This window comes from Harmonia axyridis, chromosome 1, assembly GCF_914767665.1.
Source record: "Harmonia axyridis chromosome 1, icHarAxyr1.1, whole genome shotgun sequence".
Lineage (NCBI taxonomy): Eukaryota > Metazoa > Arthropoda > Insecta > Coleoptera > Coccinellidae > Harmonia > Harmonia axyridis.
The window spans coordinates 6,362,294-6,372,053 of NC_059501.1; the positions used below are offsets into that span (position 1 = coordinate 6,362,294).

Sequence of the window (9,760 nt, forward strand, 5' to 3'; positions counted from 1 at the left end):
ACGGCCACAAATGTTGGAAAAAATCATCGAAAATTGAACGTCCAGATTGGACTACATCCGAGCCAGCCGTGGCGGTCATATGCCAGAAATCATATTTAAAATGTAATGCCACAAGATTATCTTGCGGATAAATAAAATTCATGTCAATCGAATAATCCATCGTTGTTTTATTGCAATTTGAATTTCTCTAGCTCTAAAAAAAACACCCTTTATTACAAAGCAATCTATTTTTGATAAATCTCGATTATCGAAAACAGCTACCCCATTTCGTATACGTTTCGATCTCAAAACCCTCATCGTCTGCGTCTCCCCCTACTTAGCAAAACCCCAGCGTAGCAAAGAAGCTTAACCCGACCGTTCGTAGTACCATTTTAATCAATTCTGAGACACTCCGGCTGATCTGGACCGATCCGGTTATCTTTATATTTATCTTAAGTTCGCTTTTATTTAGAGACGAAAGATAACGGCGGGGTTGCAACGACGTCTCCATTGCAGATCGGCTTTTCCGTTCGTCTGGAGGGTGTGCAGGGGGAGGGGGAGTTCGGGAGAGGCCCAATTTCCGTTATGGAGTTCCCGTCTTGTTTCGTTCTGAGTTTGATTTTAGATAGGACGTTTTGATTCCTCTCGGATGGGGTTGTTTTGTTTACTGCGAATTCGGGGAGACGGCAGTTCTAAGGGATGTTATGTTCTTGACCCTTCTTTTCAATGAAGTTAACTAAATATTCGTTTTTTTCTTACGTTAGGACTTAGTTCTATGTTTTATGCAATGCTCCTCATCCTTGAGATGAGTCCAACTTTCGTACCAATGCTTTGATGGTCTTGGTGTTGGGTTTCTCTGTTTTTACTGTTTAGTGTGGTCGATTGTCAAGCGTCTTATATATGTGGTCTCTCTCCATAGTCTTTATCTTGTTATGGCTCATCTTATCACGTCTTGTAGACCACAGATATCCTTAATTTCCTCATTTCTCTAATGGTCATGTAAGGCACATAGGCGTACAATTTTGCTTCAGCCGTTTTTTTCCGAAATTCGAGGCCTTATTGAAAAAACTGGTTATACATTTATGATTCGAAGTTTTGTCTATCGCTGGCCACTACTTCCTCCCATCTTCCGGCAGCGTACGAATCCCGCGTTGAAAAAACTAGTCATCTTTTGAAGAGATCCAATTTTTTACTTTTTCATAATACCGGAAGTGCTGGTCTGCAGGGCTATTTTCCGTTGATCGAAACAAAAGATAGTCCGAAAACTTTCAACTTTTCCAAGAAATCACTTTATCATGTCTCTCGTTTTGCGGCCGTTTGTGTTTCAATGCTCGGCTCAAATGCATTAATTGCGTTCGATAACGATCGCCTGTGATTGTTTCCAGTCGGTTTTAACCATTCATAATACACTACGCCGAGCTGGTCCCACCAAATACTAAGCATCATGACCTTGGAACCGTGAATATTCGGTTTGGCCGTCGACGTGGAAGCATGGCCGGGATATCCCCATGTTTTTCTGCGCTTGGGATTATCGTAATGAAGCAATTTTTCGTCTCCAGTCCCTTATGTCTTTGCCTTGCAAGCAGCTGTTCATAAGCAAACAAACGTCGTTCAACATCTCTCGGTTCGAACTTGTATTGCACTCAATTTCCTTGTTTCTAAATCATTCTCATGACTTTCAGGCGTTTTTAAATGGCTTGTTTCGTCACTGCCAATGATCCTGCCACTTCTTGTTGCGTTTGACACGACCCTGTATCAAGTAATGCCTCTTATTCTGCATCTTCGAAAACCTTCCTTTCCACCGCCATGCTGGTCTTCGTCGTCAAAACCAACGTTTTTTAAGCATTGAAACCATTCTCGGCACGTTCTTAGGTGCATTATTGCTACTATAAATCAGTATGTATAAATTGAATTCTTTCAAGGGGGATTTGAAAAAAATTTCGTTAGATTTGGAAAGGGGTCTTAATACGAAATTTATATTTGAAAATATTTTTTAACAGGGTGAATAACACCCATCCACGATTACCTAAATACTTATACGTCATTCTAGTAAACGTGTAAACACACCAATTTAAAATATTGAAATCCCTCTACTAAAAAACATTCAAAACTAATAAGGGCGTCAGTTCAAATGGATTTCAACCAATCATTTTCTTTTAATCATCCAATTTCTACGATCGTTCGAGCAGGGACTAAAACCAGATCTGAAGCTTTTCGAAATGGGACCACCCACCTATACAGAGGTCCAGATTATTCTACTTTATGAACATGCCGACAAGAAAAGCAGCTTGACTGCGCGATATACCGTTGATGGTCTGCCACTTAATTGAAGTCACCTGTGATTCAGATGAGATTACTCCTTAAAATATGAGACGAGCTTGTAGTTTGGGATATATTTAACAGCAGGCAGGTAATCAGATGATATACTTAATACTACGTTAAGGAGCCAAGTTTCTAACGAAGAGAACAAGGTCGGGATTGAAATCAAACTTGAATTTTCTCAAAATATCACGCAAAAACTACAATAAGGAAGTTTAGTATAGGATAATGTGAAGTTATTTAGAACATCAACGAAGTAAAAAAATTTTGTACCCCAGATGGGACTCGAACCCACAATCCCCGGCTTAGGAGGCCGATGCCTTATCCATTAGGCCACTGGGGCGTTGTTGTAAACACTGAGCGTTGAGTTTGACTTGAAGCGGAAGGCGACTTAAAATACTAAGAGTGGTTTAAGTACTATTGACTAACATACTATTTAGACTGTATTCGATCAAAATATTTATTCATATTTGATTTGGGATTCATTAATTCATTATAAATGTTTGATTCAATATGAAAATCTGTAATCTGCATGTGCAAGGTGAATTCTGTTGAAGTATTCTTAGAAATAGCATACTTATCCGGTTCCAAACATATCCCACATACCCACCAGCAGTGGCGACACTAGGGGGGAACCAGGGGAGGCCGAGCTCCCCCCCTGAAATGTTGCTGGTCTCCCCTAAAATTTGACATACTAAGGCTAAAATAGATCGACAGAAAAAAAATTTTCGCGTATTATTCCGATTTACTTTGGCCCCCCAAAGAAAATCCGGCTCCCCCTTGCCCCCCTGTTTTTGAAAGATGGTGTCGCCACTGCCCACCAGAGAAGTTATACTTTAGATAGTGTACTTTCAACATATATCTGAAACATTCAAAAGATTAGGGCGTTCATTTAATGGTAATTTCCAAATTTTCCATGGAATATAATAGCACAAGAATAACCATTTTATAGAATCTCTTGAAATAAATAGCTATAATTCCCATAAAATTCTCTGGAATGAACATACAGATGTAAATGAGTAAATGCATACCCATTATTTGATGTTCACAGGCAGCAAATGTCTAATAAACCTGAAAAGTTTATAATTTCCTTTCTAGTTTTCATGTTTTTTAGGTCAAAGTTCAAATTTTTGTCACCTAGGTACCTATATAAGTTGCTCTAGATTCTAGAATCTCTGTGTTACGTCGTGAATGTACCCTGTAGCTCCTGGAGAAAATTTGTTGTTTGTTGGCGCCACCTGCGGCCGCGGAATGAACCCGGTCAGTAAACAAACATCGCCATTAATTAATAATTTTCTCAAGTGTCAAACTGTGCTTATCTATTCGAAAATTTATCAAACTTAAGTTCATTGCTTACTCAAAATTCATCTGTCATCTTTATACATTTTCAATTCCTGTTCTTCTGTTAAAAACTGATTGAGCAATTTCGAGTGAATTGTGTGATACTCGAATTGAGTGATAACCACGAAGCCAGTGCAGAAGAGGTTAATCATCCCTTTCACCTATCCACATAACCACCTTCTGCCACCAGATTAGGGGGTGAATTCACAGACACCATCTCTTTTAACTCACGAGGTAAGTGCACACAAAATTCATTCAACAAATTGCTTAATCTCTTGATAATTATTGTCATCTGAAATTGGTTGTAATAATTTGCAATCATTTAGTCTGTTTTACATCATTTGAGATGTAATCTGAGGAAGCTACACTGTTGGCGAAACAATTGTTGTAAACATAAGAATATTTGTGGAAATGACTTTAATTCATTTTAAGTTTGATTCATGGAATTTTGTATAGGACTACACAGCTAAGGTAATAGGGATCTATTGCACCAATCTTCTTCGCAGTTTTTCACTTTGCGCATTGTCAAATTTTCAAATGAAAAATAATTACGTTGCACAACAACAGCATTGAGAAATACTAGAATCCGTTGCACAATTTTGTTTTGCTTTTTACTTCGTAGTTTTCAATTCTGAATGCTGTTGTGCAATGTATAATTTTTGATTTGGGGAATAAAGAGTGCAAAATGAAAAGTTGTCAAGAAGTTTGGTGCAACGGATCATTATCAATTGCTATTGGATCGCAACTCTTCACTTTGCATTTTGCCAAATTTTCAAATGAAAAATAACGATGTTGCACAAAAATAACATTGAGAAATATAAGAACCTGATGCACAACATTTTCTTCGGCTTTTTACTTCGTAGTTTTCAATTCTGAATGTTGTTGTACAATGTAGATATAATTATTGTTATTACTTATTTCAAACTTAACTCTACAGTATTATAGAGTTTATTTATGTAATGTTCTGAATAAACTCTTATTATTAATTTGAGGAATAAAGAGTGCCAAGAGATAGGTTGACAAGAAGTTTGGTGCAACGGGTCCTACTTTATCAATTGCTATAGGATCTGACAGCACAACAATTCAATACACAGAACCACTACAGTTCAATCTGAACCATTTATATAATAATTGACAATACAATATTTTTATTGACAAAATTTTTAACAGTTAATAAGGATGACAATATTCACAAAGTGGTTGTGAATCAAAGACAACCAAACAAGAAACTGATTAAAAATCAAAAGTTTGACTTTATTGTCCTTTAAAACATGGAATACTGCAATCTTCGAATACTGCACGGTTGTTCAGTTAATAAAACAAGTATCACAAAGCAGGTACGAGGTACGATAAAAAACTTGTTCAATCCAAACCGAAATCATAATTCAACAATCTTAATTCACTTGTGTCCCTCCAATCCGATTTATTCGAGCCAGCTGCCTCGAATTCCACAGCCTACCCAGCCTCGAAACTCTCTCTCTCCAAAAATCACGTGAACCAAAAAACGATACCTTATATCGGCCCGCCCAATCTTCCGTGGGAATCTCAGGTGTTTCTCTCCGCGATGCCCCCGCCCGTTGTTTACGCTCATGACTCCGGGCTACTTGATGTCCGACGGGCCGTAAAACTGACAGGCGACTCATTGAAACGTCAACCGTAATGGAGTGTTTTACGGGCCGGGCCCGTGTTCGAAACCCCATACAAACTATAAAAATCTTGACGTTTCTTTTGTGCCATCTTATTTATGCGGTTGTTTTCGATGGCGATTGGATGACTGTGTCTATGGCCGATCGGTGGCTTGATGGTCCATTCGAAAGGAGTTGAGGGCGCCTTTATGTTCTCTAAAGGCACAATTGCGTATTGTTGCGGGGACTGCGAACAGTTTGACTGATGGCGGACGATCAATTACCTTTATTCGGGGTTTTTGTAGGTGTTTGGGTTTGGTGGAATTTTTCGCTTTATTTCGTGGACGATTCTCGAGATTAGATTGTTATAGAAGAAAAGTTAGCAGGGGAGGGATATTGATGAAAGGTTGGATTGAAATACTGTTCGATAGTTGTGTTATTTCGGATGTTTGTTTTGTATATTCCATTATGTTCTCTCTTTTTCATTCGAATTTATTGAAATTCAGAAATTAAACAATCCGCTTTTGGAGAGTGTCCACGCTTTTTCCACCTGTATCAACTGCAATATTCTGAAGGCATTCAGATCAGTCATTTGAAAATATACTTATATCAGTTTGATGCTTGATGTGAAGATAATAAAATGTAGTTGCTTTCAAAAGATTAGGGAGGGAGTATCACTCGTCAAATAAAATTTTTTCCTACGAAAATAATATTCCTCCAATTCTGTAGCAAATTACACATAGATTTCATGGTAATATTTCAATATTATGTACTATTATGTTGGTACTCGAAATTCTCCTATCACCGATTTATCTTTTATTTGTCAAATTTGTGATATTGAAACTGTTCTACCAACCAACATTTTTTAATGCGAAAATCACCAAGCGATATTTATAGAAATATTATATTAACTTCAATACATATCCAGTGAATTAGAGAGAATAACATATACCTAATACTCGTACAAAAGGCTCATTATAACACTCGTTCATTTGAAAAATCATCACTTTGGGGCCCGTTTTTGAATTTGGAACTCCTGGGAGAATATCAATGCGTTCTGCAAGTTTATTATGAATGAATAATTGAGGTTATTACGTAAACTTGATGTTGAATATAATATTTACATAGTTATATGTACTTACTTATAAATTGATCACAATCGAAAGTTACTTTGACTTATGGGACTCTTTTATAATGTGAATAGACAAGTGGAATATAAATTAATCTACATATAATACCGGGCCTTTTTAAGTGATTGTTATTCCGCTGTGGCCTTTGAAATATTATTTATTTACTTACAATTGATAATACATATTTGCTTCGAAAAGAGAACGTGGATGAAGTGAATGTACAACTTCGTATACCGTTCAAAGATTGGTCGAGGCAGGAGCGCCAGAGGGGAAATGAATGGGTCCCAAAGTTACGCGGGTACGCGGAAAGCCACGTGGTGGTAATCCCCCTTAACTTGTAGTCTGTAGCTTTGAGCTTCTGAGAATTCTCGAAGAGGACTGAGAGGGTCAGAGTCAGGACATATATTTTTGAATAATTGTTCGATGGCCTGCTGCTCAATTGAACCCACCATCAATTCAAAAAAAAAATTGCTGGTTAAAATATTGGATGTATTGAAGCAGTGCCTTTTTTCGGCTCTTGAAAACAGATATTTAGTAGCAGACTGATGAAGTAATACTTTAAGGTGCCAATAGTTTCACGATTAAATCAAAAGTTATATAACTATGTAATTACATGAAATGTCTCAAATAATTCAACTTATATTGCCGTACGTTTGTTAGTTATAGGAAAGTGGAGAAATAAGTAACTCAGAAAATCAGCATAAACGGAATTTGTAAAAAAAAATTACGTACCCCAGATGGGACTCGAACCCACAATCCCCGGCTTAGGAGGCCGATGCCTTATCCATTAGGCCACTGGGGCGTTGTTGTAACAAATATGTAATGAGGCGGATTCTAACCTGAAAATGAGTAATTTAGAATAAGTACTAAAATTACCGTACGGATTGAAGTTATCGGAAGGTAGAGAAAAAAGTAACTTAGAATATCAGTACAGTCGAAATATATGACAAAAAAGTTTAGTACCCCAGATGGGACTCGAACCCACAATCCCCGGCTTAGGAGGCCGATGCCTTATCCATTAGGCCACTGGGGCGTTGTTGTAATAATTATGTATTGAGTAGAGATTCACGGCTTAGATTGATATTCAAGCTTCTTGGTAATCTTTATTCATGCTTTACAATTGAAAAACAATGTTTGCACTCGTCAATATAAAATATAGGGATAAATCTTCATATTTACATTAACAAATATATGTACTATATACACACATATAACACAATTAAATATAACAATATAATATAACAATTCAAGGAATGAATATATCAACGAACAAATCAGAGACAATCTGGGCAAAAAACAAAAATTTCTCACAGGTATTGGTTTAGATCACAATTTAAAAACTCATCAATGTCGTAAAATGAACCTTTCATTAAAATATTCTTTACAGAATTTTTGAAAATATTTAAGGACATAACTTGATAATAAGATGGAATTTTGTTATATAACTTGATGAACATATAAAACGGCCCCTTTTGGGATGAAGTCAGTCTACAAAAATCTTGTTTCAAAAGATATTTCTACCTCTAGTACTATACTCATGGGTGCTTCCAACTCTAATGTAATCATTCTTGTTTTTATGAGCGTGAAGTAATGACTCTAAAATATAGATACAAGGAAAGGTCAAGATCTTGTGCGCAATAAATGTTGGTTTACAATCTTCCCTGTATTTCAAACCAGGCTTGAGCTTTACTTGAAATCAACTCAAGTTCCAGTCAAGTAGTAGTTTTTCAATGTTAATTCAAGTACTCAAGAAATAAATATTTGTCTTGGCATTGAAAAAATACTATCTGACTTGAACTTGAGTTGATTTCAAGTCAAGCTCAAGCCGAGTAGCTCGAATATCAAGTCAAGCCATGAATCCCTAATATTGAGGCCGGTTCTAATCTGAAAATAAGTCACTTAGAATAAGCACTAAAATTACCGTAGGAATTCTGGTTATCGAAAAGTGGAGAAACAAGTAAGTTAGAATATCAGTTTAGTCAAAATCTGTAAAAAATAAACGTACCCCAGATGGGACTCGAACCCACAATCCCCGGCTTAGGAGGCCGATGCCTTATCCATTAGGCCACTGGGGCTTAGTTGTGACATTTTAGCATAGGGGCAGATTCTAATCTGGAAATAAGTGACGCAAAATTAGTATATGTATGTATAAATATAATGAAAATAATACAATAAATCATTTTCGAAGTGAATTCAGTTAAATTCATTACTACAATCTTGTTGAATCAAAGATTGATCTTGACCTATCTTAGTATACAAACTTTCTATTTTAAATTCTATTCTCACCGAAAATACACACTTTACTTTTAGACCGATCGACTGAAATAAATACCTATAGGTTATTTTTGCAACAACTACATGAATATATGAGATTTTTATGTGGGAGCAGATTTCGAAGTTTCGCAAATTTTTTTCCAAATATATTATTTATCAAAATACGTGTTTATAAGATACAACTTTTTTTTAAATTTGTTAATTATTCGTTTTTGAGTATCTCTTTCCAAAACTGTTTAGTGAAACGTTCTGGAGAGGGGACTGATTTTCTTTCATTTCCACTAGACTACTTTCTGTGGGGCTATGTGAAGTCATTGGTCTATGCAGATAAGCCACAAACCCTTGATCATTTGGAAGACAACATTCGCCGTGTTATTGCCGATATCCGGCCACAAATGTTGGAAAAAGTAATCGAAAATTGGACGTCCAGATTGGACTACATCCGAGCCAGCCGTGGCGGTCATATGCCAGAAATCATATTTAAAAAGTAATGCCACAAGATTATCTTGCGGATAAATAAAATTCATGTCAATCGAATAATCCATCGTTGTTTTATTGCAATTTAAAGTTCTATAGCTCTAAAAAACACCCTTTATTTCATAAGCTTTTGAAAAAATTTTCTGTGAAACGATTTCTAAGGTTCTTATCGTAAAAAACAATCAATAACCCTTCAAAAACAAACAGATGGCCTTTCTTCCATTCCTACCCAGCCTAAATCCAACTCAACTTCTCCAAAGTAAAAATCCCCTTCTAGCAAAACTCCCAAAGAACCTTATTAGGTGAACAGAGCCATCTACCCAATCAATTCGAGACCCCGAAACACCTCCATCCAGCCTCCTTGAAGGACCATCTACTCGGATGAAAAGCTTAATATCGCATTAAGGCATAATCGCACACTAAATCGGGCCCGCATAATCGTTAGAAATTCAATGCATGTAAAACAGGCGAAAACGACGCCCAAAGAATGAAGAAGAAGAAGAATAAGAAGAAGCGGGCTCTATGCATACATTTCCGCGGGGCGCAGACGGGAAGTCGTTATCGGGAGGCTTCCCCGCCCCTCGCACGACGCCCCTGGGACACCTAAGGGACATT

The 9,760-nt window shown here is 36.8% G+C and overlaps 4 non-coding genes across 4 annotated transcripts; all 4 read right to left on the reverse strand.

Moving 5' to 3' along the window:
* Positions 1–2,568: 2,568 nt before the first annotated feature.
* On the reverse strand, positions 2,569–2,641 carry Trnar-ccu. The gene has a single exon. It is a non-coding gene; the product is annotated as a tRNA-Arg (tRNA).
* Positions 2,642–7,123: 4,482 nt separating this feature from the next.
* On the reverse strand, positions 7,124–7,196 carry Trnar-ccu. The gene has a single exon. It is a non-coding gene; the product is annotated as a tRNA-Arg (tRNA).
* A 158-nt stretch (positions 7,197–7,354) lies between these two features.
* Positions 7,355–7,427, reverse strand: Trnar-ccu. Its single transcript has one exon. It is a non-coding gene; the product is annotated as a tRNA-Arg (tRNA).
* A 969-nt stretch (positions 7,428–8,396) lies between these two features.
* On the reverse strand, positions 8,397–8,469 carry Trnar-ccu. The gene has a single exon. It is a non-coding gene; the product is annotated as a tRNA-Arg (tRNA).
* Between the last annotated feature and the right edge of the window lie 1,291 nt (positions 8,470–9,760).